The following is an 8,747-nucleotide window of genomic DNA, read 5'->3' as shown; positions in this document are numbered from 1 at the left end:
ATTAGTTATTATCATGTTATTATTAAGTATATTATATTCTTTATTATTGTTTTATGTTTTAAAAAACATATCATTATTATTAGTTGCAGTACTAGTAGTATCATTATCATTCTTGTTGTTATAATTATCATTATTGCTATAACTGTCATTATCATGATCATTATTAGTATTATTATCATTATTATCATTAGTATGAATAATATCACTTTCTTCATTTTTTTTTCATTATCATTATCTTCGTTATCATCTTTATCGTCACCACCTCCATCATTATCATTGCTGTTCTTAGTGGCAGATGTTACGTCATCTTTTGCAACCTCCTCCCTCCTCCACTCCCCCTTCTTCCCTTTTCTACTCTCTCTGCCTCCTTTTCCCCTTCCTCTTCTTTATTCCTTCTCCCTCTTCCCTCCTCCACTCCCCCTTCTTCCCTTTTCTATTCTCTTCGCCTCCCTCCTCCTCCTCTCTCTTCTCCCTTTTCCCTCTTCCTTCCTCCACTTCCTCCTCCTCCTCTCTCTCTTCCTCCTCCTCCTTCCTCCCCTCAATACTTATTTTCCTCGTCATCATTATTATTTTTGATGAAGGAGAAGAAGAAGAAGAAGATGGAGAAGAAGAAGGAGAAGGAGATGAATGAGAAGAAGGAGAAGAAGAAGAAAAAGAACGGGAAGAAGAAGGAGAAGAAGGAGAAGAAGAAGAAGAAGAAGAAGAAGAAGAAGAAGGGGAAGAAGAAGAAGGAGAAGAAGAAGAAGAGGGAGAAGAAGAAGAAGAAGAAGAAGAAGAAGGAGAAGAAGAAGAAGTAGGAGAAGAAGAAGAATTAGGAATAGGAGAAGAGCGATGATGATGATAATGATAGTGATGATGATGGAGGAAGAAATGGAGAAGGAGGAGGAGGAGAAAAAGAAACAAATAGCAATAATAATGATAATAGTAATAATCATGACAGCATTATGATAATAATAATAATAATAATGATAATAATGATAATAATGATAATACGAAATAATAATAATAATAATTACAATTATAATAATAACAATAATAATGATAATAATAACAATAATAATGATAATAATAACAAAAATGATTTATTTTCTATTTTCTTTTTACTTTTTCATCTTTATTTTCCTTTTTTCCTTCCTCCTCCTCCTTCTCTGTTTCCTCCTTCCAGTGACGTAGAGATGCGTAGAAAAAGGGAAAGAGGTAAAGGAGAGGAGAGAGGAGAGAGGGGGGGGGGGAGGGGTGTCAGAGACGCTTGCAATAGATGATGCAACACTGGGGCTGAGGACGCTAATTAGTGATGGGGATAATTGAGGATAATGAAGATAAAAATGATAAGATTTATAACGATGATAATGAGGATGATGATAATGTAAATCAATTTCCTTATTTTTTTTACATGTATTTTTTTTTATCTGTGTAAATATATCGCATTATCACAATATCTTTTCGTTCTACTTTATTTCTCATATATTAAATGATCATCATCGTCATCATCATCATCATCACAATTATTATCATCACCATCATCATCATTATTAGTTATCATTTATCATTAATCTCCCTTCTTATTTTTCACCATCACCACCATCATCATCACCAACACGATCATCATCACTGTCATGATCATCACCACGATCACCACCACCATCACTATCACCAAAAACATGATCGTCACCATACCACCACGCAGAACAAGCAACCACCACGACGGGCACACCACCACCATGCAGCCCACCACCACCACCCGCACCCCCACCCCCGCAACACCACCACCAGCACCACCACCACCGCACACCACCACCCGCACCCACACCACCCTCACCCACCCCCACCCGCACACCACCACCCGCACCACCACAACCACCACGCCACCACCACCCCCGCACCACCACCACCACCACCACCCGACCACCACCACCTCGCCACCACCACCCCAACCACCACACCACCGCACCACACACACCCTCACCACCACCACACCACCCGGCACCCCACCATCCACCACCACCGCACCACCAACACCCGCACCACCCACCACCCTCACCACCTACCCACCCCAGCACCACCACCACCACCACCACCCGCACCACCACACCCGCACCACCACACCACCACCCGCACCACCGACCACCACCACACGCACACCACCACCACCACCACCACCCGCACACCACCACCCTCACCACACCACCCTCACCACCACCACTACACCCACACCACCCTCACCACCACCACCCACACCACAACCACCACCCTCACACCACCACCACCACCACCCTCACACCACCACCCGCACCACCACCACCCGCACCACCACCACCGCACCACCACCACCCGCACCACCACCACCCTCACACCACCACTCGCACCACCACCACCCCACCACCACCACCTCACCACCACCACCCGCACCACCACCACCCTCACCACCACCACCACCACCACACCACCACCCCCACCCGCACCACCCCCCCAACCACCACCCTGCACCACCACCACCACCACCACCCCACACCACACACCGTCACCACACCACAACCACCCTCACCACCAACACCACCGCCCTCACCACCACCACACCAGCCACATCACCACCACACCATCACCACCACCACGCCTTCACCACCACAACCCGCACCACCACAACCATCACCACCCGCACCAAACACCACCCCGCACCACACCCACCGCACCACCACACCCCACCACACCACCCGCCCCACCACCACCATCCACCCTCACCAACCAGCCACCCCCCCACCCCGCACCCCCCACCACCACCGCACCACCCAACCACCACCCGCACCACCACCACCACCACCGCGCACCACACCACCACCACCCGCACCACCACACCCACCCAGCCCGCACACCAACCACCACCAACTCACCACACCACCACCACCCGCACCACCACCACCACCACCCACCACCACCACCACCACCACCCGCACCACCACCACCACACCCGACACCACCACCACCACCACCCCAACCACCACCCACCACCACCCGCCCACAACACCACCACCACGCACCACCACCACCACACCGCACAACCACCACCCCACCACCCGCACACACCACCAACCACCCTCACCCCCAACCACCACCCCACCCCCACCACCACCACCCGCTACCTACCACCACCTCACCACCACCACCGCACCCCACACCACCACCCCACCACCACCCCACCACCACCCACCACCCGCACCCACCACCCCGCACCACCACCACCACCACCCTCCACACCACCACCACCACCCGCACACCACAACACCCTCACCACCACACCACCCCACACCACCACCACACGCCACCACACACCACCCGCACCACCACCACCACCACCACCCTCACCACCACCACCCGCACCACCCTCACCAACACCCCACAAACACCACCACCACCACCACCACCCGCACCACCACCACCACCCGCACCCACCCCACCACCATCCCAACCCGCACCACCACACCGCACCACCACCACCACCCGCACCACCCCCACCACCACCCGCCACCACCACCACCACCCACCACCACCACACCACCCCCACCACCCGCACCACCAAAACACCACCCACCCGCACCACCCTCACCACCACCACCACCCTCACCACCACCACCACCCTCCCACCACCACCACCCCTCCCCACCACCACCACCACCACCACCCGACAACCACCAACACCCCGCTCACCACCACCAACCACACCACCCTCACACCACACCCTCACCACCCACCCTCACCCCACCACCCTCACCACCACCAACCACCACCCTCACCCACACCCCCTCACCACCACCCCACCACCCTCACACACCACCCTCACACCACACCCACCACACCACCCTACCACCACCACCCTCACACCACCACCTCCCACACCACCTCACAACCACACTCCCCCCCCCACCCCTCCCCCCCCCCCCACCACCCACACCACCACCACCCTCACCACCACCACCACCACCCTCCACACCACTCTCTCACCCTCACCACCACCACCCTCACCACCACCACCACCCTCACCACCACCACCCTCACCCTCACCACCACCACCCTCACCACCACCACCCTCACCCCCTCACCACCACCACCCTCACCACCACCACCATCACCACCACCACCATCACCACCACCACCATCACATTCTTAACATTCCTCTTCTTCCTCGTCGTTTCGTTCGTTCGTTTCGTATAATCAGATTCATTTATGCAAGGGCCGTGAATTTGCAAGTCGGCGAACTAGAGCCGTGTTTATATATATATATAAAAGGGGGAGGGAGGGAGGACGAAAGGGGGGAAGGGAGAGGTAGGGGGGGGAAAAGGAAAGGGGGGTTAGGAGGGGGGGATGAGGAGGGAAGGAGGGAGGAAGGAGGGAGGGGAGAGAGAGAGGAGGAGAGAGAGGGAGAGAGGCGAGAGGAGAGAAGAGAGGAGAGGAGAGAGGAGAGAAGGAATAAAGGGGAAAAGAGAGGAGGAAGATGGAGAGATGGAGAGAGAGAGAGAGAGAGGAGAGGGGAGACGAGAGAGAGAAAAGGATGAAGAGAGGGAGAGAGAGAGAGAGAGATAGAGAGAGAAAGGAGAGGAGAGAGAGAGAGGAGAGAGGGAGATGAGATGAGAGAGAGAGAGAATTGAGAGAGAGAGAGAGAAAAGGGGAAAGGAGAGGGAGGAGAAGAGTGAGTGAGTGAGGGAGAGAGTTGGAAGAGAGAGGGAAGGGGAGGAAAAGGGGGAAAGGGAAGGAGAGAGGGGGTGGAAGAGAGAAGTAGGAAGGGAAGAAAAGGAGGGAAAGATATAAAGAAAGGGAAAGAGACAGAAGTAAGAAGAGGGAAAGAAGGAGTAGAAGGGGGCGAGAAAGGGAGCAAGAGAGAAAGGGAAAGAGGAGAAAGTAAAAAAAAAATTCTCTCTCTCTCTCTCTCTCTCTCTCTCTCTCTCTCTCTCTCTCTCTCATATATTTTATATATATATATATATATATATATATATAAAATATAATAATTAAAACACACATATAAAATATATATATATATAATAAATATATATATATAAAATATATAATATATATATATATATATATATAATATATATACATATACACACACACGCAACACACACACACACACACACACACACCCACACACCCCACAACAACACACACACCACACACACACACAAAATATATATATAATATATATATAATATAAAATATAAAATATATATATATATATATATAGAGAGAGAGAGAGAGAGAGAGAGAGAGAGAGAGAGAGAAGAGAGAGAGAGAGAGAGAGAAAGAGATAAACAGATAGATAAATAGATAGATGGATAGATAGATAGACAGGTAGATACATAGATAGATAGATATAAATATCTTTATACATACACATACATGTATATACCCCAATCCTTCTTCTCTTCCCTCTCTCTCCCTCTTTCTCTCCATTTCTCCTTTCTCTTTTCCTCCTTTCTCTCTCCTTCCCTCATTTCCCCGGGCTGGTCTTGGGAACATTGGCCCTACAGCGTCGTAAACCGTATATAGTCGTTGGTAATTTGCATATTAAGTTGCTAAGGTAGGCATGAAGGCGGCGGCGGCGGCGGCGGGGGGTGGGGGCGGGGGTGAAGGGGTGAGAGGGAGGCGAGAAGAAAGGGGCGTGAGGGGGGGGGGGAGAGTTAAGGTAAGATGGGGAAGGGGGAGAGTGGGGAAGGAGGTGGAGGAAAGGGGGGGGGGTTAAAGGTAAGATGGGGAAGGGGGAGAGTGGGGAAGGAGGTGGAGGAAAGAGGGGGGGAGCGTTAAGGTAAGATGGGGAGGGGGAGAGGGGGGTAGGGAGGTGGAGGAAAGAGGGGGGAATTAAGGTAAGATGGGGAGGGGGAGAAGGGAAGTAGGTGGAGGAAAGAGGGGAGGGGGAGAGGGGGTAGGGAGGTGGAGGAAAGAGGGGAGGGGGAGAGGGAGGTAGGGAGGTGGAGGAAAGAGGGGAGGGGGAGAGGGAGGTAGGGAGGTGGAGGAAAGAGGGGAGGGGGAGAGGGGGTAGGAAGGTGGAGGAAAGAGGGGAGGGGGAGAGGGGGTAGGGAGGTGGAGGAAAGAGGGGAGGGGGAGAGGGGGGTAGGAAGGTGGAGGAAAGAGGGGAGGGGGGAATTAAGGTAAGAAGGGTAGGGAGGAAGTGGTAGGGAGGTAGAGGGGGGAGGGGAGAGGGGGCTGGAAGGTAGAGGGGATAGGTAGGCCTAGGGGTTAGGTAGAGATTAGGAAAACTAAGAAATCCCAAATTCAAAAAATATCATTATGATACACTGAAAAAAAAATTGATATAAGAAATGCATAAATAAAGATGAACCAAAATACTACATATTTTCAAAATCCTTCAATCGCATTTTTTTTTCTTGAATTACAGGATAAATAATAACAAAAACAAGAAAAAAAAGAAAAAAAATCATTAACACATATGCATATCGAAATATAAAAAATTATACCATTAATCACTATCGAAATACTAAATAGTCTTACATTATCTTAGATTATTTACATTATCTTCATATTCGAGGAATGAAAATCAACAATTCCACACAGCTATTCCATTTTAATATAAACAGCTGATTGAGAATCAGAAAAAAAAAATGTAGAATATTTCTCTCATTGTTTTTCCTTAATTGGTAATGTGGATCAGGTATGCTAAACAGTCCATATTTTTTTTTTTAGGTTGAATAACTCAAACACAATTTTTTTTTTTACCCTTGATTAGACGCTATTACCCGTGAAATTTGTGAGTTTTTATTCTGCTGAGTTTAATGTGAATAGGATATCCATTTTCGTTGGCGAGGAATTTGATCTCGTTCTTAAAATGTAATCAAAAGCTGTCGTTGTAAAGTCACTAAAAGTTTCGTAAATTATTTGGTGGGAAGTTGGGTGAAAATTAACGGGAGGGAGGGAAAGAATGGGGGAGGGGTGGAGGGAGGGGGACGGGAGGGGAAGAATGGGGGAGGGGTAGAGGGAGAGGGAGGGAGAAAGAGGGGAAGGGGTGGAGGGAGGGAGAAGGGAGGGAAAAAAGGGGAAAGGGGAGGTAGAGTGAGGGAGAATGAGGGGAAGGGGTGGAGGGAGGGAGAAAGGAGGGAAAAAGGGGAAAGGGGATTTAGAGTGAGGGAGAAAGAGGGGAAGGGGTATTATAAACTGTATTATACAAGGGGGAGAGGGGGGAGGGAGTCAAGGTAAGAAGGGGAGGGAGGAAGGGGTAGAGAGTAGAGAGGGGAGATGGGACTGGAGGGGGGTAGGTAGGTAGGTAAGCCTAGGGGATAGGTAGCAGATAGAAAAAAATAAGAACACCCAAATTCAAAACAGATATCATTGCAATACAAACAAATGGCTAAAAGATAAAAAGCTAAAAAGCTAAAAAAGATAAAAGAAATGTACATGGAAAGATGGAGTAAAATACTACACAAATAAAAACGTTAAAAAAGTTCAATGAGAATAAACGAACCTAAAACAATATTTGTCTTCAAGGCCTCTGGGTTCAAGAAGCTACAGATTGTTACAAAACCCAGCACTGTATCTTTAAGTTTATTTTACTATATCGGTTTTTTTTGTATATTGCTGTATTTATACATTTTGTTTTTTTTTGTCTGATTTCCCATGTAGAAAAATAAATTTGGGAAATACTTATCAAATTTATTGCAGAATATGCAATTATTTTTCTTATTACCCGAAGTCAACACAACACCAGTTAGTACACAAACAGAAGGTAATTATTTCCGTAAAACTATATCAATTATAAATATATGAAACATAATGGAACCCAAAAATAAACCTGAAAGTACTGAGAGAGAGAGAGAGAGAGAGAGAGAGAGAGAGAGAGAGAGAGAGAGAGAGAGAGAGGAGAGAGAGAGAGAGAGAGAGAGAGAGAGAGAGAGGGAGATTTGCAATTGCTGACTTACATGTCTGTTAGATTTCAACATATATATATATATTATATATATATATATATATATATATATATATATATATATATACATATATATATATATATATATATATATATATATATATATATATATATATATATATATATATAATATATTATATATATATCTAATATATTATATAATATATATATATAATATATATATGTATTATATATATATATATATATATATATATATTATATATAATATATATCATATATATATATATATATATATATCGTAGTCGCGATGACAAATGTATAAAAGGTATGAATGAGAATGAATATCTTCACAATACAATAGATGTATTTGACCTTCTCTCGTATGGGGATGGAAGATAGGAATAGGGACGGGAAAAAATGATAAAGGAAGGTCTGGAAAAAATCAACAAGCAAATAAAAGTGAATAAAATAGTGAGAAAGAAAAGCGAAGAAAGAAAATGAGTCGGTAGACAATAACAACAAAAATATTGACAATGCCATAACAATGATGATGACGATGATAATGATAATGCATACGACTATCAGTGATAACTGTAACAAAAATGGTAATGACGTTTATAACAACAATACCAGCAGCAATAGTAATAATAATAATATTAACAATAATAATAATAACAAAATTATATCAATAAACATTACTACTTCAAATAATAACAGTGATAATAACAATGGCATTGATGAGATGTGATACCTATTAAAACAAACAAACAAACAAACATAACATAAAAATATTCAAGTAATTTACAAGGAAATGATACTAAGAGAGTGTGTGTGTGTGTGTGTGCGCGCGTGTGTG

The sequence above is a fragment of the Penaeus monodon genome, chromosome 38 (assembly GCF_015228065.2).
Source record: "Penaeus monodon isolate SGIC_2016 chromosome 38, NSTDA_Pmon_1, whole genome shotgun sequence".
In the NCBI taxonomy this organism is placed as follows: Eukaryota; Metazoa; Arthropoda; class Malacostraca; order Decapoda; family Penaeidae; genus Penaeus; species Penaeus monodon.
Note: the sequence above shows the minus strand (reverse complement) of the source record.